Source organism: Hemicordylus capensis, chromosome 11, assembly GCF_027244095.1.
Source record: "Hemicordylus capensis ecotype Gifberg chromosome 11, rHemCap1.1.pri, whole genome shotgun sequence".
NCBI lineage: Eukaryota > Metazoa > Chordata > Lepidosauria > Squamata > Cordylidae > Hemicordylus > Hemicordylus capensis.
In genome coordinates this window covers 6,212,819-6,232,432 of record NC_069667.1, presented here as the reverse complement: position 1 = coordinate 6,232,432, position 19,614 = coordinate 6,212,819, and the positions used below count along the sequence as shown (strand labels likewise).

The 19,614-nt window shown below is 49.6% G+C and overlaps 1 protein-coding gene across 3 annotated transcripts in view; it reads left to right on the top strand.

The window, feature by feature from the left end:
- The window catches only part of COL4A5 (collagen type IV alpha 5 chain), a 132,864-nt gene that overhangs the window by 415 nt on the left and 112,835 nt on the right, over positions 1 to 19,614 (top strand). The window lies entirely within an intron of this gene.

Below are 19,614 nucleotides of genomic sequence, written 5' to 3'. Positions count from 1 at the left end.
AACTCTGGTGGTAACTTAAATCCTCCTGCTGCTGCTGCTGCTGCTGCTGCCGCCGGGCTGGGAGTGCTTTTAAAAATAGGGTCTGGTGGTGGGGGGGGGGCTTTTCCGCAGGCGGGAGGAGCTGCGCGGTGGATCTGGGCCTCGGACCCCGGGGAGGGGGCCACAGGGGTGCGGGAGGAGGGAGGGCCGGCCGGCCGGCCCCCAAGTGCTCCAGAGAGCCCGCCACCGCGTGCCCCCTGGCTGAGGACAGCCTGCATCCTGCGCCGCCGGGGACACTTGGGGGAAAGCCGCCCGCGAGAGACTGGCGATCTCCTCCCTGCTTGAGGCGGGGGGCGGCTTTCCTTCGGCGGCTCAGGGGGAGGGCTCGGGGCAGCGGCGGGGAGCGTGGCTTCCTCCCCGGGGGCTTCTTCAGGTGGCGGCTGCGCGAGGGTTTCCTTCTCCGCCCGCTCCCTCCCTCGGGCTCTCTCGGTGGGGAATGTCTTTATCAAACAAAGGCATGTGTGGTTGTGTCTAGCGCGCTGTCCTGGGTCAGGTTTAGGGCCGCCCTCCGCGGGAGCGGGTGAGTGTGCGAAAGTGGATGAGGACGGGCGCCTGGCAGGCTCAGCCGCAGGAGGAGAGAGTCGCCCTGGCCTGCGGCGTGGCCCGCGGCTCCGGTGGGCACTTTCAGGACAAAGGAGGAGGCAGGCAGGCAGGCAGGCTCTGGCTCCTGCCCGGGACTTTCGGAAAGATGCCCGAGCAATTCCGACCGAAATCCCCCCCGGGGAGGGGGGGGGTCTGCCGCCCGCGGTGGCCCTGAGGAGCGGCTGATGCTGCTCTCCGGCAGAGCCTCCCCCCCACCCCACTCGGGAGAGCATCTCCTCCTTAAAGACCCGCTTGCCTTGCGAGAAGATGCTGGGCCGGGTGGCAGGGCTTTGTAGCCTCGGCCCTGGGGAGACCTTCAAGGGTGCACGAGGAACCCTTAGGTGGAGGGGCCCCGGTTTGCACTCTTGAGTTGCCAGATGCTGGACTCCCAACTCCCATCATCACCAGCCACCATCGCCAAAGGTGGGAATGATGGGAGTGCAGTCAAACATCTGCAGACACAAGTTGGCAGGCCTGGGGTTCATTCTTTATTTTGTTGTTACTTATTTGTTCCAAAGGCTCCAGGTGGTGCACAACAAGTAGTTTCGGCCAAGGCCAACACCTTTAGGCCAAGGATGACTCCCGTTTACAACTGCTGCTACCACTAGCCTTGAAGCTGTGCCCTCTTCTTTAGTCCACAGAGGGCTTCTGTGATGCTGCTAAGCAGCTTGCTGGTTGTGTCCACAGAACAGGAGGCTGACGTTGAAGTATAGGCCACATGTTGGATCTGTGGAGCAGAGGTGGAGCTTGGCCAATATGTGATCTGCCGCTTATCACGATGTCTCAAATCAAACTAACCTATTTAGGACCACTTCATTCATGACGGGGTGGCCGGTGCATGTTTGCCATCATGCAAAAGGTTGCTTTGGACACATGCTTTGGCCTGATAACCGACATTGCCAAATGTACATTTGCAACGTTCATACTTTCCTTAGAATCATAGGATGTTGGAGCTGTAAGGGACCTTGGAGGCCTTGTAGTCCATCCCCACCACCACCCCCCGCTGAGTGCCGGAAACTGCGTTCTAACAAAAATGATCTGCAGATTTCCCCATAGTGCCTTTACAAACTGTGTCACCAGAGATCCGGAGCTCTGGTCCCATTCCCACTGTCCTGTCTTTAGGATAGAGGAAGCAGAATTTTGTATGTTCACCCTGGCCAGGAGATTGTGAAATATCTGTTGCTTATCTGAAAGCCTGTCTCATAATTCAGTGCTGCTGAGAGCTTTAAAACCTACTGTGGTCAGAAATCAAAAGTTCTCTCTTTGTGTTTTTAGCGGAAGGGTTTATCCTGCAAAAACAGCACCTAAAGATAGCATCTGCTTAGTGGTTTAGAGGCAGAAGATGCATCTTAGTGTCGGGATGATCAAAAGTATTATACTTGAGTCATTAATGACAATAATAATCTCCCCTTTAAGGAAATATCAATATCCTGGCCACAAATTAATTACAAATAATGATGGAATAGGCTGTAATCTTGTCTCTTATATGTATTTAAGAGTATCTGTGGTTCGGCAGTGAATTTATTCTGTGCAACAGTACACAGTGACTGAGGAGCAATTAGGAGTGTGTGAGTGTGATAAGGTGGGCCAAGGGCTGGTTCCGCAGTTTCCCTGAGTATGTTGTAACTAGAAAAAATGAACACTTGTAATGATTATATGTTGATATGATTGTCTGGTGTCTGGCTTAATGGGGTCAAAAATTAATTTGAATACTGAATTTAGCCACCCAGGGGAAGGGTTCTAAAAACTGGGTGAATATGGCCTTAGAATCATAGAGTGTTAGAGCCGGAAGGGACCTTAGAGGCAGTAGTGTAGAGAGGGCAGCAGCCCCCCACCCCCGCCACGCCCCCAGCGTCTGACCTCAGACACAGGGGGCATGGTTTTGCTCACAAACAGGGCTGCAAATGGGGCCGCACCCCCTGTTCGCCAGCAAATTCCGGCCAATGCCACATTTGCAGCGTGGCCAGGAGCGGCTCTCCCTGCTTTAAAGGAATTTGCTTGGGAACGGGGCATGCAGCCCCCTGCGTCTGATGTCGCATGCTGGGCACGAGGAGGCGTGGCTTAGAGGGTTCTTTGAACCCATTTGTTCAGTGGCGGCTCTGGCCCTGCTTAGAGGACTTCTACCAGCCCACTTCTCAGTGCAGGATACTGCTGCTACAGCTGGAGATAGGATTTTATTGGGGGGAGCGGGGAGAAGCATGCACACCAGCCACTAGATAAAGGTAAAGTTGTGCCATCGAGTCGGTGTCGACTCCTGGCGCCCACAGAGCCCTGTGGTTGTCTTTGGTAGAATACAGGAGGGGTTTCCCATTGCTGCCTCCTGCGTAGTGTGAGATGACATACTTCCCAATTTGGCTTCTATGGATTTTTGACCAAATGAACCACCTAATATTAATCTCCACCCTTGCTAATATGAGACCACCATGTTTCCTTTTACTTGTCCTCTTTGGGGCTGCAGCTCAGAGGAAGAGCATCTGCTTGGCATGCAGAAGGACCCCAGGTTCGCCCCTCCCTGGAAGCCTCTTCAGGTAGGACTAGGGAGGAGTCCTTCCTGCAACCTTGGAGAGCTGCTGCCAGTCAGTGTAGGCAGTACTGAGCTAGGTGGACCAAGGGTCTGACTCTGTATAAGCCGCTTCCTATGTTCCTATGAAATCTTGTGCTTGGCAGGATAATTCATTCCTTAAGTAAGTCTGCATAATACCTCCCGGACTCCATCTTGAGACTGTTACAAGCTGTAGACTTTGGGGTTTTTCCAATCATGCTCTTCCCACCCCTGCCCCCAGCTCCTTTTTTGTTCTCTTGCTTAATATATAGCCTGAAGAAGAGTTCTGGAGAGCTGGAAAGCTTGTTCATTATTTTGTAACATCTTAGTTTTCTAATGGACCAATGGGACTACCTATGATCATGGTGTATATAAACAAGGGTTAGGTAGTTAGTTAAAGAAACATCTTCTCCTCTGTAGGACACTTATAAGCTCTGAAGCTATGTTTGGGATGTGGGCTACAGAACCAGAGAAGACAGTTTTTGCTAGTGAATGAAATGAGAACTTTGTGATTCATCAAAGTGTGTGTAATTAGTTTGGATGCTGATTATAAAACTACATGGCAAACTGACAGTTACATTCGCTGTGTCATGGGAAAAGTTAAGGAGCTGGGATTTTCTCGCCGCCCCATGGAATGCATGTTTCCTCAGAAGTAAATCCTACCTTTCAGTTTTTAATAAAGCTACTGAAGCATTATCTGCATACGTCAGTTGAGGATCATTATGTTTCAGTGACCAGGAACTCTACTAAAAATCAGTGTTGCATAGTGGAAATGAAATTAACAGCTTGAGAAAAGAATGTTAAGGACTAGCAGCCTGGTTAACTTAGCAAATAGGCACTTTAAATAAAAAGTGATTATCTTATGCTTAACAAGGGGAGAGCAACTGGCCCTGTCCAACCCCAGCACAGCATCCCTCCAGTGGCTGTTGCTGGTGTCTACCTTATATTTCTTTTCAGATTGTGAGCCCTGTGAGGGAGGACAAGTCTATCATTGGCTACCAGCTTGAGGGATATAGGCCACCTTCAGCGTCAGAGGCAGGATACCTCCAGACACCAGCTGTAGGGGAGCAGCAGCAGGAGAGGGGGCATGCCCTCACCTCTTGCCTGTGGGCTTCTCAGTGGCATCTGGTGTGAAACAGGATGCTGGACTAGATGGGCCGTAGCCCTGATCTAGCAGGGCTGTTCTTACGTTCCCCTTTGACACAAGGGACCACCTTGTTTATTATTATTCTATGTAAATTGTTTTGAATACTTTTGTTGCAAAGTGGTATATAACTATTTGTCATCAAAGTCTAGGGTTGCCAGTGCCAGCACGTTTGTGAAGTTTCTAGCAATTGCAACCTTGCACCATCCGAGTTCTTCCTTATGATCCCTTCTAGGAGTCCTAAACCTGTCCTTTCATCACCATCATCAGAGGAGAGCTGGTCTTGTGGTAGCAAGCATGACTTAGCTAAGCAGGGTCTGCCCTGGCTGCATATGAATGGGAGATTTGATGTGTGAGCACTGTAAGATATTCATTCCCCTTAGGGGTTGGAGCCGCTCTGGGAAGAGCAGAAGGTTCCAAGTTCCCTCCCTGGCAGCATCTCCAAGATAGGGCTGAGAGAGATTCCTGCCTGCAACCTTGGAGAAGTCGCTGCCAGTCTGGGTAGATGATACTGAGCTAGATGGACCTATGGTCTGACTCAGTATATGGCAGCTTCCTATGTTCCATTCTTGTCTGCTGCAGACCAGTTTCAAAGCTTGCAGGTGTCCAGATACGTTTGCAAGTGGGCATGGGACTCAATATAAGTGAAATGAGGTCAACCGATCCCTAAATTGGTGTTTGTGCTTGAAGAGAGGTAGCAAAAACACTGGCTGAAGGATTCAGCACGAATGGGTTGACTCCAGCTCCCTTGATTCTTTAGCGGATATGCTGATAGTACTATATTGCTATCTGTATGAAGGTCCGGTCGTGGACTAGTTCATCCCCAAGGACACGGCTAGATATTTAAAAGATCCAAGCCCTGGGCACACAGCCCCCCTTTGATAAATAAACTCAATCATATCCCCTATTAATAATTATGTATGTTTTTAAAAAGTCTCTAATAATAAATAAATCAAGTCTTCAGCACCTACGAAGGTGGAAGGACCAGAGAGCTAGGTGAGGCTAGGAGCCTTCTCCCCAGGCACAGAGCCAGCCGAACGGTGGCCTGTGTCCAGCCCCACCCAGTAGCCCCTCTAGTGATGCCCCGTGCATGTAACATCATGTGCATGGGGGTGGCTCGGTCTTCGGAGAGCCCGAGCAAGCTCCTTCCCCGTCCATTTCACGCAGTATTTGCTGCCTGACAGCCTTTTTATCCTTTTCTCTTCCTGGCTGGAGTGTGACATCACGTGGCACAGGGGCTTTCAGATGCCTTTTCCATTGGCGGTCCGTGTCTTTTGAACCCGTTTGCACAACGGTGTCTCCACCCTTGCTTCTCCCACGTTCTGTGCGGGTGCCTCCATTGTGGTACTTCCTTCCTGGAAGAAGTCATGGGCGGAGGCTGCTGAGATCCTCAGCCATTCATTGGAGCCATGGGCCACCCGCTAGACCATCCATCCTTTTCCAGTGCAGGACCCTGCACTGAGCTGCAGTTTACAACATGGGAGCCAGTTTTAATTTTTGAATCCACGTGTTCCTCATCAACGTTCTCTCTTCCCTCCATATGTCTTGGGGCAAGTTTCCACTGCAGTCGTAGAGTCCTCGCATCTTCCCAGGGAACCCTGGGAGTTGTAGTTCAAGGGTGGTGGTGGTAAATGGCTCTCTAATAAAGAATCCTTGGCCTCTGCTCTTCCTGGAGGGGAGGAGTCTGGCATGTGGTTAGGGAACAACCTTGAGAGCAGCTGAGAATGCATTGAATGGCATGGTCATGGTTCCTGGGACCCCTTTATTCCTGGGAAGGATGAGGCTTAACCATGGTTCTGTGTTGTGTCTGCATTAGGTAATGGGGGGGGGATAACCATGCCTTAGTTCCATAATCACAAAACTGGATTAGGATTCTTGCTTCATCCATTAGCTTTTACTGAAAACGGAGGGAGAAGGCTTGCCTTCTGCTAGCTGCCTGTGGTTGACAGGGTGGTTAAGGGGTAACTGAACTTCCCCTCCCCACTACACACAATTCTTTGAGTCCCAGTATGTTGACAGCCTTGCAGGTCTTGTGGTCTCAGTGGGTAATGCAACCTGGTGTCCCCCCAACCCCCCCCCCCCCACACCTACTGTTGATCTTGTAGCCCATGAGTCAGGCCCATACATTTTGACCATCAGTGCCACCTGATGGCACAGTGGGGAAGCAACTTGTCTATGGAGCAAGAGGTGTATGGGAAACACCTATATCAGGCAGCAGCAATATAGGAAGATGCTGAAAGGCATCAACTCAACCTGCGCGGGAGATGGCAATGCTCAGCCCTTCCTGTATTCTACCAAAGACAACCACGGGGCTTTGTGGGTGCCAGGAGCCGACACTGACTTGACGGCACAACTTTACGTTACCATCTCAGGATGAATGCTCATCATTAATTTTGGCATTGTCTACCCTCTTAGAGACGGGAATTGGGTGATCGCATTGCTACACAGACAGCTTTCTCTGTGTTATCATTCCTCCTTTATCCTTAATTCCCAAATGATTAGGGTAAAATTGCAGTCACTTTTGCACAGAGCAAACGGTTAGGGTCAGGGTCACGATGAACAAATTGCTGTCGTCTCTCCATGGAGTAATCTTTGGAGGACATGCCTGCCCATTTTAATTCCTATTCCACTGGTGATGACGATACAATTTTATATTAGTTTTTGTGGGGGGTTTTAAACTCGTAATACACCATTGCAAGTTTGGCTGCTGCAGGCCATATGGTCAGGAGAATAAAGCATGATAGCATATTGGAAGCTGAAAGTCTTGCAATGTTGTCAACTCTTTCATCTTTAGGGGTGTAGACTTTGTCAGAAATCACTATGAGCATTCATCCCCCCAGATGGAACCAACCACTCCAGCTGGCTAATATACTATTGGCATTCAGGCAAGCAAGTTCATATGGGAGGAGGTAGGTCTTCAGGTATCCTGCTTCCAAACCATTAAAGGCTTTAAAGGTAACTAGCTGACCTGGTGCAGAGCATCTGCGCCCCTAGTTCTCCCCGCCTTCCCCCCTTCAACCCCACTTCATTCTTCCCCCCCCCAGCTTGTTCTACCTCCGTGGTCGGCCAGTCTGGCCGCTGCTTCCCCTCTGCGGCTGGCCACCGCTTCCCCCCTCCGCCCCCACCAGGCACTCCTGCCTTTTGGCCAGAAGGTGGGCCAGAGAGGGAGGCTGCACCACCACCACCACCCCCGCCCACACGCCAGCTACCATTGTCTTCTCCCCTGCCAGCCCACCCGGTGTTCTTGTCCTTTGGCCGGCAGGCGGGCTGGAGAGGGAGGCTGTACCATCATCTTCCCCTTCCATCCCTGCCACTCCCCCTGCACTGCTGGCCATCCCAACATTTTCTTCCCTCCTGCCCATCCCCATGGCTATCCAGCAGCTCTCCGAACTCTCGTGAGAGCTGCCACACATGGGATCAGCCATGGGTACGCCTTAGAGAATTAAATATATAGATATAGATGGTCATCACTTTGAATTGTGAATGGAAACTAACTGGAAGCCATGGAAGATAAAGCAAGGTCATTGCTTGGTACCTATGCTGGGCTCCTCACATGTCTAGCCAATGCATTTTGGATTAGTTGAAGTTTCCAGACCATCTTCAAGGGCAGCCCCATCCTGAGCATGCTACAGTAGTCAAGCCTTGTAGAAGTAGAGTTTTAGCCTCAACGGCAAGGGAAGGCACCAGGGCTGGGGCCCATATATTTATAGTCATAGTCCAGGTGCATGATTAGCTGGTAGCCTGAGATGGCATGGACAACTTGGCCATGAAGCAGCCTGAAGTGGGTTGGGTGAGCCACCATTTGGGGCATTGTTTCTATGCATTTTGTTTTGTAGGATGTGCTGGATTTTTGCTGGCTTGGATATTTTGCTTGCTGTAGCTGCCTGATTGTTTTGCATTTTTTTCTGTTCTCTTGATCACTTACACTGGCAATTCCTGATGGGTGTGAAGCATCAGAGATGTGAATAGGAACAGGCCAACCGAGGAGACAGAAGGAGGTTGTGTCTGCAGGAAGAGGGGGAAATGGTTGGAATGGCAAACAGGGACGTTCCCTGCAACCAGGGAAGTGGTTTAGTTGCCTTGATTGCAGGAATGCGGTTGGACCCCCCTCGTGGGTCAAATGGGCTGTAAGCCAGAATTTGGCTTTTTAAAAGCCAAATCTGGCCACCTAGACCCACACTGTGGTCGTTTCCTGACAGTTGCCATTAAATTCCATTGGTTGATAAAGCATCTTCCTAATTTGCAGCCAAAATTGCCTCTTTATCCCTGATGGGAGTTCAACAACAGCTGAAAAGCCTCCGGTTGGCCATCCGTAGTTTAGGGGTTCAAAGTAATTGAGAGATTTCAGGGTCACTGGGAAAAACTCTCTGAACCAGTTTTGAGGCTCAGGTTTGGTTTGTCTCCCTGGGAAGCTGGTGTGGCACTTATGAAGAAGGAAGCGCTGAATTCTTTGGGTTCTGGAACTGTGTGGGGATAGCTCTTAGTTTTAAAGATTTTAAAATCCATCCACGGTCCAGAAACGGAACTGGATCATCCTGAACTCAGTTACACAAAGGGAGGAAAGCAGTGTTCTCTCTAATTTTTTTCATCTGTATGCAGAATGACTTTTGTTCTGGGCAGCAGTATCAAGGCAGTGTGTGTCCACGTGCATTCAGAGTGGGGCCTTCCTGATTCAACCTGGGCTGGATCTAAAATGAACTGAGCGGACATCAAAAACCACATGAGCGCACGCACACACGCACGCCTTAGAGGGAACACTGGAGGAAAGTGTGTTTCCGTAGGAAGTATTTTCTGAAAACACGCACACTTTTTTTCCCCTCTGCAAGCCACGAAGATTTGTGTTGATTACCAGTGAAAACCAAAACCTAGGTTCTGTTTCCAACTGGCATTCTTGGTGTCTTCCCGTTCCAGAGGAGCAAGTTTTGTTTTTATTGTAATCCTTTGTTTTCGACTGGAGATCCTTCTGATTGGTTTCCACTGAAGTCTGATGAGGATTAGTCTGCTGTTCTCTAAATTCAGAAAAGCCATCTTATCCATTGAATTCTGCATCAGTTCCATTGTATTCCACTGTTGGTGTAGTATATTCCACTGAATTCCATCCAATTCTTAGAATTCCATTGAATTCTGCTTCAACTCTGGCCATTGAATTCTTATCTGTTGCTTTCTGCTCTCTTACAAACTTGAAGCAGTGATCTTGTCCAATCCCACGGACATCTTATCAGTCCTCAAAGTGAAAACCATGAAAGCTGATGTGTGAGGTGCAGAAGAGCTTGTGAGGCAATTAGACTGGCAAGCTTTCATCATGAAGAGCACTCAAAAGTATGGGGTCCTCAGCCAAAATGGGGGGTGGGGAATAGTCAAGATCCTTTTTGCTTCAGGTGCTGAAACATCTCTAGGGCCAGCTTGGATGATGATTCATCTGACAGAGCCTCCTTGCATGATAAAGATGTGAGCACATCCTTTTGTAGATACTTAGGAACCTGCCTTATGCTGATTCAGATCTTTAGACGGTCCAGCTCAGTATTGTCTGTGCTGACTAGTAGCAGCTCTCCAAGGTTTGAGGAAGGGGTCTTTCCCTGCCCTACCTGGAGAGGCTGCCGGGGATTGAACCTGGGACCTTCTGCATGCAAAGCAGATGCTCTGCCACTGAGTTACAGCCCCAATCTCAAGATCTCATGCTAAATCAGGGGCTGTCCTGTTCCTTCCTCGTTGACTCACACAGCTATTCGTCTTGCACTAATGTGCCAAGGTAAGGGCTAGTGCATCTTTCAAGCCTCATTCGAGACACTAATCTAGAAGGATCATCCCACTAGAATTCATCAACTACGTCATTTTGGATTTATCCATGAAAAAGGTTCAGAACATGAACTTTGAATGGGACCAGCATCCTTCCCTCACCCGACGGGCCAGAACATGGCTCCTTAACTGCATGCGGATATAGTTGGCCCAGACGTCTCCCGTGCGCATGGTTGTAGCAAGGGCAGTTGAACCACATGCCCATGTGATAAGAAAGCAGAATGCACATCACCATCAATAATAATAATAATAATAATAATAATAATAATAATAATAATAATTACTTAAGAGGTTTCTCATGTCCTTATGCAAGGATGTCTGGTCAGATGAAGTACCATCCAAGCTAGCTCTTAATTTTGGCACGGCAAGGCATGCATAGGTTTGGGGGACTGGGGGTGTTAGAGTGGGTACGAACATAGGGAGCTGCCTTATACTGAGTCAGACCCATGGTCCATCTAGCTCAGTATTGTTGGCGCTGACTGGCAGTAGCTCTCCAAGGTTTATGGCAAGAGTCTCTCCCAGCCCTGCCTGGAGATGCTGCTAGGGATGGATATGTTCCGCATGCTCTATCCCTGAGTTGCAGCCCACCCCCTAAGGGAAATGTCTTACAGCAGACCGCGCTCACATGTAGTCGCCCATCCAAATGCAAGCCAGGGTGTGCCCTGCTTAGCAAGGGGACAAATTGTGCTCGCTTCTATGGGACCAGCTCTCCTCCCCAACTAAGAGAAAAGGATTTCAAGTGGTGTGTGTGTGGGGCGGGGGTGAGAATTGGAGAGAGGAGGACACTCGTGGGTAGTCCCAGGGCTGTTTTCTGTCCAGCCTAAGGGCTCTTTTGCACAGTCACCTCTTGTCTTGATCATGTTGGGCTTGTTGTTTTGAGGTGCAGTCCCTGCCTAAATACACAGCACATTCCAACCTTGTTCCTGCCACCTGCCTTGGGTCGCTGACAGGGCATTCCCCGCCTCCTCCAAACCGCAACCCTGTAAGGTCCAGCCGTCTGAGATGACAATTCTGCTGTTGATGGCAACACTACTTCAGGTGCCTTTCTACACTGCTGCTCTCCCATTTCTTTTCAGTGGTGTTTGGGGATGCAGCTCTCTCAGTGGAAGAGTGTCTGCTTTGCATGTGGAAGGTCCCCGGTTCAGTCCCTGGCAGCATCTCCAGGTAGGGCTGAGAGAGGTTCCTGCCTGCAACCTTGGAGAAGCCGCTGCCAGTCTGGGTAGACAGTACTGAGCTAGATGGACCAATGATGTGACTCAGTAGAAAGCAGCTTCCTATGTCACCCCCAGCCATAATAAATTGTAGCCGGGGATGATGGGAGTTGTCGTTCAGCAACATCTGGAGTACTGCAGGTTGTGAACCCCTGGTCTACACTGACTGGCAACGGCTCTCCCAGGTTTCAGGCAGGAGTCTCTCCCAGGCCTACCTGGAGATACTGCCAGGCGTTGAACCTGGGACCTTCTGCATGATAAGCAGACCCTCTACCACTGAGCGATGGCCTCATCTCCAAACCATTGCTCCATCTAGCTCTATACTGCCCCTGCTAACTGAGCAAAGAGGCACCTTTTAAAAGTGGTGATTCTCTTTATTTGGCGGGGGGAGGGGAGCAACTGGCCCTATCCATTTATTGTTTATTTGTTTTATTTAAAGCATTTATACCCTGCCCCTCCAGTACATTACTGCTCAGGGTGGCTCACAACGTTTATAAAACAGTTACAATATACAATCAGACTAGTTAAAATTAACCAAACTAAACAAGTTAAAAATCCAAGCTAAAACCACAGTCAAAATTAGCTTTTAAAATTCCAAATTAAAATCTTAAAGCTAAAAATTAAGAATTATAAAAACTTAACACTGAAGAACCCACCAGATATTTTTATTTTATTTTACTTTATTTCATTTTATTTTATTTTTATAGTGCCCTTCCAAAATGGCTCAGGTTTTGTATACTGCCCTTCCAAAATACACAACAGGTTTACAGATATACACAACAAACATTAAAAAGCCTCTTTAAAAAGATGTGTTTTTAGTTGTTTCTTCAAAACACTGAGAGAGGGAGCATGGTGAAGCTCTTGAGGGAGGGCATTCCAAAGCCGAGGGGCCACAACCGAAAAGGCCCTTCCATCCCCCACACAGCATCCCTCCAGTGGCTGTTGCCAGTGTCTCTTATTTCTTATTTCTTTTTTAGATTGTGAGCCCTTTGGAGACAGGGAGCCATTTTATTTATTATATCTATGTAAACCGCTTTGGGAACTTTTTGTTGTATTCGTACTGCTGACGCTGACTGGTGGTGGCTTTCCAGGATTTCGGGCAGGGGTTTTTGGCAGCCCTCTTGCACAGCAGACAGTGCTTGCATGTAGCCATCCATCCAAATGCAGACCAAGGTGAGCCCTGCTTAGCAAAGGAGACCATTCATGCTCACTACTGCAAGACCAACTCTCCACTCTGATGCCAAAGGGCCTACTAAAGGAATTGCTTGTCCTGGGCTGGGCAGGTCATGAGAGCTGCATTTCCTCTCTTCTCCTCTCTAGTCTTTCCCCATCCATCCCCGTTAACTGTCAGTCACCTCCTCGTGAATGTGGAAAAAACTGCCGGAGTTCTGCCCCTTGGGATGAGTTTCCAGCTTGTTCTCTTTGGCAAGCAGCATGTTGATTCTCGGCCGTCTACTTAAGAAGGCAGCTGATCTAAAATCAGGCCAACTCATGGTAGAAAAAGACCTTGTGTGACTCCCGGCGAATGGTAACAGAAAGGAGTTTCTTTGTGACATACAAGATGTTCTCTTGGCACCACTCTGTCCCAGTTCTGTCCCGCAGATAGTGCTCTGACCCTGCCCTCCGCTCCCAGCAATACCCTTGGGAGGCTCTTGTGGGCATGCCAGCAGTACTCTGCACATCCCCACGGAAAGAGCTGTTAAAATAAAAAGCTAGAGGTACTCACGCTCCCTAGCCACCTAATGGTGCAGTGGGGAAATGACTTGCCTAGCAAGCGAGAGGTTGCTGGTTCGAATCTCCGCTGGTATTTTCCCCAGACTATGGGAAATTCCTATATTGGGCAGCAGCGATATCAGAAGATGCTGAAAGGCATCGTCTCACACCGCAGGAGGAGGCAATGGGAAACCCCTCCTGTATTCTACCAAAGACGACCACAGGGCTCTGTGGGCAACAGGAGTCGACACCGACTTGAGGGCACAACTTTACCTTTATCCTTACCCACACTCCAACTAGATGACTGCTCACAGATAGTTTTTTTCAGTAGCTGCAAACTTCTTCCATGTCTTCAGTTCTGCTTTAGTGGGTGGCAGGTTTGGGTGAAATTTGTTTTAAGTTGGGGATGGCTGCCTTCTTCAGCTTGGTGGAATGTGGGAGGAGAGCTGGTCTTCTGAAAGCAAGCATGACTTGTCCCCTTAGCTAAGCACGGTCTGCCATGATTGCATATGAATGGGAGACTAGAAGTGTGAGCACTGTAAGATATTCCCTTTAGGGGATGGAGCCACTCTGGGAAGAGCAGAAGGTTCCACGTTCCCTTCCTAGCAGCATCTCCAAGATAGGGCTGAGAGAGACTCCTGCCTGCAACCTTGGAGATGCTGCTGCCAGTCTGTGTAGACAATACTGAGCTAGATGGACCAATGGTCTGACTCAGTATGTGGCAGCTGCCTGCAGCTGCCTACGTTCCTATGCATGGGGAGAAAAGGAAATGAACTGGACCTTGCTTGGCCATGAGTTGCTTCTCTGAGGAAGCTGGCCAGCATCCTTGCAACATGAATTATGAGGTTGCATGGTATTGCAGGGTCTCTATGGCATCTTCTCTCATTGCATTGGGAAGAATGCCTACCGATTCCAGGCATGGTTCTACTTAGAGCTACTGTACCTATTTCTTGTTCAGCACGGTGTAATAGGGATGGGGCATAGCCTAGTGGAAGAGCATCTGCTTACATGTGGAAGGTCCCAGGTTCCCTCCCTGGCAGCATCTCCTGGTAGGGCTGGGAGAGATGCCTGCCTGCAGCCTTTGAGAAGCCGCTGCCAGTCAGTGTAGACAGTGCTAAGATAGATGGACCAAATAGCCTTGAAGGAAATTCCGTTCAGAAATTCCTTGCACTCCCCATGGGTATAAGAGGGTTGTCTTCATTGGAGGCCTCCAGGAGAGCCTTAAAGACCCATCTTTTTAGCCTGGCTTTTAATGATATTTAGTTCTAATGTTATCTAGCTTTAATTGTAATTTAGATCTGCCTTTCATTGGTTTTTTATTTTAATTATTATGTATTTTATATATTCTTGTAAACCGACCTAAGCTGCCTTTGGAAGGTTGGTAAATCAGTCAATCAATCAATCAATCAATCAATCAATCAATCAATCAATGTGTATGGCCTTTGAAATGCATTTCCATGGGCATTCCTGGCCATTCATTTTAGGACGAGGTTATAGCTCAATGATAGAGCGTCTGCTTTGTGTGCAGAAGGTCCCAGGGTCAATTCCTGGGAAGGACTCCTGCCCTGAACCTTGGAGAGCTGCTGCCAGTCAGTGTAGACAATACTGAGCTAGATGGACCAGTGGTCAGACTCGGTCTATGGCAGCTTCCTAAGCTCACATTTGACACTATAATAATAACTAGGTGGGCCAGGCGCAGAGCATCTGCGCTTCTAGTTTTCTCTGCCTGCCCGCCACCACTGATTTCTCCCCCGGTTCCGCCATTTTGTTCCCTGCCTGTCTACAAGTGCTGCTGTTTTCCTCTCCTGCTGGCAGCTCTCTCACGAGAGCTGACATGCATGGGATTAGCGATGGGTACGCCATATATCTATATCTATATATCTATATCTATATCTATATCTATATCTATATCTATATCTATATATCTATATCTATATCCTACCTCACAGGGTTGTTGTGAGGAGAAACATAAGTATGTGCCGTGCTCTGGCCTCCTTAGAGGAAGAGCAGAATATGAATGAATGAATGAATAAATAAATAAAGTGGTATACACTTGCTTAATAACATTCATTAATGCGTGCATGTGAACTAATTATCTTGGGGAAACAATATGTGGCCCGTGAGTACTTAGGAGCAAAGCAGTTCCCAGAACTTGACGTATTTCTTATATGGGGAAGGTGTGTATGCACTCATATCCTACCTTCTTCCCATCCAAGGGCTCGAGGTGGTATGCACAAAGCCCCTGCACTGACCAGATCCAGGCCTGCAAAGCATTAAAGCCCCTGGTGGCGCAGTGGTAAAACTGCCACCCTGTAACCAGAAGGTTACAAGTTCGATCCTGACCAGGGGCTCAAGGTTGACTCAGCCTTCCATCCTTCCGAGGTCGGTAAAATGAGTACCCAGAATGTTGGGGGGCAATATGCTAAATCATTGTAAACCGCTTAGAGAGCTCCGGCTATAGAGCGGTATATAAATGTAAGTGCTATTGCTATTGCTATTAAAGAGGCAACGTCATTCAGTCCCACCAGCAGAGGATTCGATCTAGAATCGGAGGTGCCCATGGGCCAGTCCCCTATCTTGCTTCTAAATGGCAGTCCCTAAAAGTAAAGACCAGTTCTTTGAAGCAGTGTTCCTCAATTCTTTTAAGCCAGCATTCTTGTTTGGGATAAGAGGTGTCCATTGTGAGACGCCCCAGAGACTTCTGGGGAAAGGGGCTGCGGTCCTGTAGCATGAGGGCTACACAGTCCTGTGAGCAGCTGTTGAGAGAGCCAAGTGCTTCCTTATTATAGGGATATTATTCTGTAGCTCAGGGAATTGTGGATGGGGCTGCAGCTCAGAGGCAGAGCATCTGCTATGCATGCAGAAGGTCCCGGGTTCAATCCCTGGCAGCATCTCCAGGTGGGACTGGGAGAGACTCCTGCCTGAAACCTGGGAGAGCCACTGCCAGTCAGTGTAGACAGTACTGAGCTAGATGGACCAATGCTGCCTTATACCAAGTCTTGGTATAAGGCAGCTTCAGTGGTAGAGCATCTGCTGGCATGTAGAAGGTCCCAGGTTCAAGCCCTGGCAGCATCTCCAGGTAGGGCTGGGAAAGATTCTTGCCTGAAGCCCTGGAAAGCTGCAGCCGGTCAGTGTAGATCAGGGCTGCTCAACTTTGGCCCTCCTGTAGATGTTGGCCTACAGCTCCCATAATCCCTGGCTATTGACTACTGTGGCTGGGGACTATGGGAGTTGTAGTCACCTTAAGTGGCGCAGCAGGGAAATGCTTGACTGACAAGCAGAAGGTTGCCAGTTCGAATCCCCGCTGGTACTATATTGGGCAGCAATGATATAGGAAGATGCTGAAAGGCATCATCTCAAACTGTGTGGGAGGAGGCAATGGTCAACCACTCCTGTATTCTACCAAAAGAAAACTACAAGGCTCTTGTGGGCACCAGCAGTCGAAATCGACTTGATGGCTCAATTTACCTTTAGTCCAAAAACAGCTGATGTGGGTCAGGGGGCAAAGTTGAGCAGGCCCGGTCTAGTCCTGAACTAGATGGACCATTGGTCTGACTTGACATAAGGCAGCTTCCTGTGTTCTCATAAACCACGCTCGTTATGCTGACTACAATAGTAATCTGTTTGGATTGCTCTTGACGGGAGTGAATGCTGGTATTATGACAGCTTTTCTGCAGGAGGAAGGTTGTGGCTCGAGGAAAGGAAATCCACCCAGGTATGCCTCTTGTGACAGAGTAGCAAATCCCCGCCTATTGGAACCCAACATAGTAGCTTTTCTTGTTTGCAAGGCAGCAGTGGGAATGAACGTGGCCTCGGGCGACGAAAAACCAAAGGTTCTGCCAAAGCACACTTGGTGTTTCTCCCTCTGAGTAATGTGTTTTCCGAGAGAGAGAGAGAATTAGTTTTAAACACTTAAGGCCGAGTGTGTGTGTGTGTGTGTGTGTGTGTGTGTGTGTGTGTGTGTGTGTGTGAGTGAGAGAGAGAGAGAGAGAGAGAGAGAGAGAGAGAGAACTCTCAGCAGTGCAAAATTAAACATTGCCTTCTTTGGAGTTGCCTTTGGGCATCCAATGGTACAGCAGCTTAGTAGGGAAGGGGGCTCTAGCTCAGTGGAAGAGTGTCTCCTTTGCAGGCAGAAGGCCCCAGGTTCACTCCCCTGGCAGCATCACCTAGTAGGGCTGGGAGAGATTCCTGCCTGAACCCTTGGCGAGCTGCTGCCAATCAGTGAAGATAATACTGAGCTAGGTGGATCAAGGATCTGACTCAGTAGTGGCTGCTGGCATCAGGACAGTGGTCGCCTTAGCTCAGTAGTAGAGCATCTGCTTTGCATGCAGAAGGTCCTGGGTTCAGTCCCTGGCAGCATCTCTAAGTAGGCCTGGGAAAGACTCCTGCCTGAAACCTTGGAGAAGCCGCTGCCAGTCAGTGTAGAGACAAGACTGAGTTAGATAGATCAAGGGTCTGACTCTGTCTAAGGCAGCTTCCTATGTTGGGGAGGGGGCCGTAGCTCAGTGGCAGAACATCTGCGTTGCATGCAGAAGGTCCCGTGTTCAATTCTTGGCAGCATCTCCAGGTAGGGCTGGGAGAGACTCCTGAACTAAGTGGACCAATGGTCTGACTCGCTAGACGACAGGAGGTGTGCCGCAGATGGCCAAGGCATATGCATATTCAAGGAGTCACCGGAAATAGAATGCTACCCGCACTGTTTATTGGTGGAGCCCAGACGCCTTCTGCATCCACAGTGGAGCCTGAAGTTCTTACGGGTAACCTCTCTACTAGGAAGAGGCACTGTGCGTAAGAAGCTTCACTAATTCCTCCACACCGCTGCCGAAGAAGAGCCAGTGTGCAGGAGTGGCCAATCTGAGGCTCTCCAGCTGCTGTGGTACTACAGCACCCATCATCCCCAGCTGCAGTAAATTGTAGCTCAGCGGTGGAGCATCTGCCTTTTGCGTGCAGGAGGTCCCAGGTTCAATCTCTGGGAAAGACCTGCCTGAAACCTTGGGAGTAGGCGTGTGCATCGGTCCGGATCCATCTGGACCGGCAAGGGGGGGGTCTATCTTTAAGGGCGGGGGGGTAGAACTTACCCCTCCCGCCGCTCTTCCCCCTCCGGTGCTGCGGTAAAATTTCAAGTTTCCGGGGTGGCAGCGTTCTTCCCTGCCACTCCGGCCCCCGTCATTGCCCGGAAGAAGCCTTTATATCAAACACGCATGCGCGCGGTGCGTGCGCGCATGCCGCAACGCGCACATGCGTGTTTGATATGAAGGCTTCTTCCGGGCAATGACGGGGGCCGGGGCGGCAGGGAAGAACGCTGCCACCCCGGAAACTTGAAATTTTACCGCAGCGCCGGAGGGGGAAGAGCGGCGGGAGGGGTAAGTTTTACCCCCCCGCCCTTAAAGATAGACCCCCCCTGCCGGACCAGTCCGTTTCCGAACCGATTCGGAGGCCTCCAACATGGCCTCCGGACCGGTTCGTGCACACCACTACTTGGGAGAGCCACTGCCAGGCAGAGTAGAGCAGTGCTGTACAGTGTTGGCCCTCCTGCAGATTCTGGACTACAGTTCCCATAATTTCTACTGGCCACTTTGGCTGGGGATGATGGGAGGTGTAGTCCAAAAACAGCTGGCCCCAAACAGCTGGCGTCCAAAAGACGGCCGCCAATGTTGTGCAGCCCTGGTGGAGGCAATACTGATGTTCCGGTTGTCTGACTCAGTGCTGGGCAGCTTCCTATGTTCCTGTGATGGGGACTGTAGTCCAACATAAGCTGGGGATGATAGGGGTTGTAGTCCATCAACAGCTGCTGAGCCTCAGATTGGCCCTCAGTGCCTTATCTCATTCATTGATGGCTCCAAACTGAATTATATGAATGTTTTTTCTTCCAAGACTCTCACTGAAAAGTCTTGTTTTGAGATTATGGGGAGTGATATAAAAGGTTTGGCTGTGGGATTTAAACTGCCACATTTGCTTTACATATCCAGGCAGGGGTGCTCTTACCCCTGGACTTCGGGGCCAAAGTCCAGGGCCTCCACAGCCCCTGAGGCCCCCCCAAATCCTCTTTAGTCTGTCCTGGGTGGTGTGGTCATCCGGCGGAGCATGATGATACTTAATTTGCAGGAGAGGGGGGCCTCCAAAGGTCTTTAGGTCCAGGCTCCCAAGTTACCTAGGTGCACCTCTATATCCAGGTCACCCCTTGCGGTCACAGTCTGTAAGGGATGAATGTGTACATGTGAATTCTCCCTTAACCCTGGGCACTGTTGTGAAAGGCCGGGCAGGGGGTGGTGGTGGTGGTGGTGGTCAGGAAACCAGCTGTGCACCATTTCTGGATGTCATCAGGCAATAGATTATGGTAATCAGTGATGACAACATTGAAATATGTGGCCTCTTTTCAGAGAGTGGCAGCCAAATATTGTCAAGCGCCGATACTAGTGCGAAATACCAATTTGTTTATTTTTTTGGCGTCCAAAATGGGGTTTTCTGTCTTAAGTGAACCTTAATGAATTCATCTAACTTCAGAGCTGGCAATGAGACTAAGTCCTGTTGACGGGTTTGGCCATGCTTGTCAAATGTACTGGCTTGGAATGCATTACAGTATACGT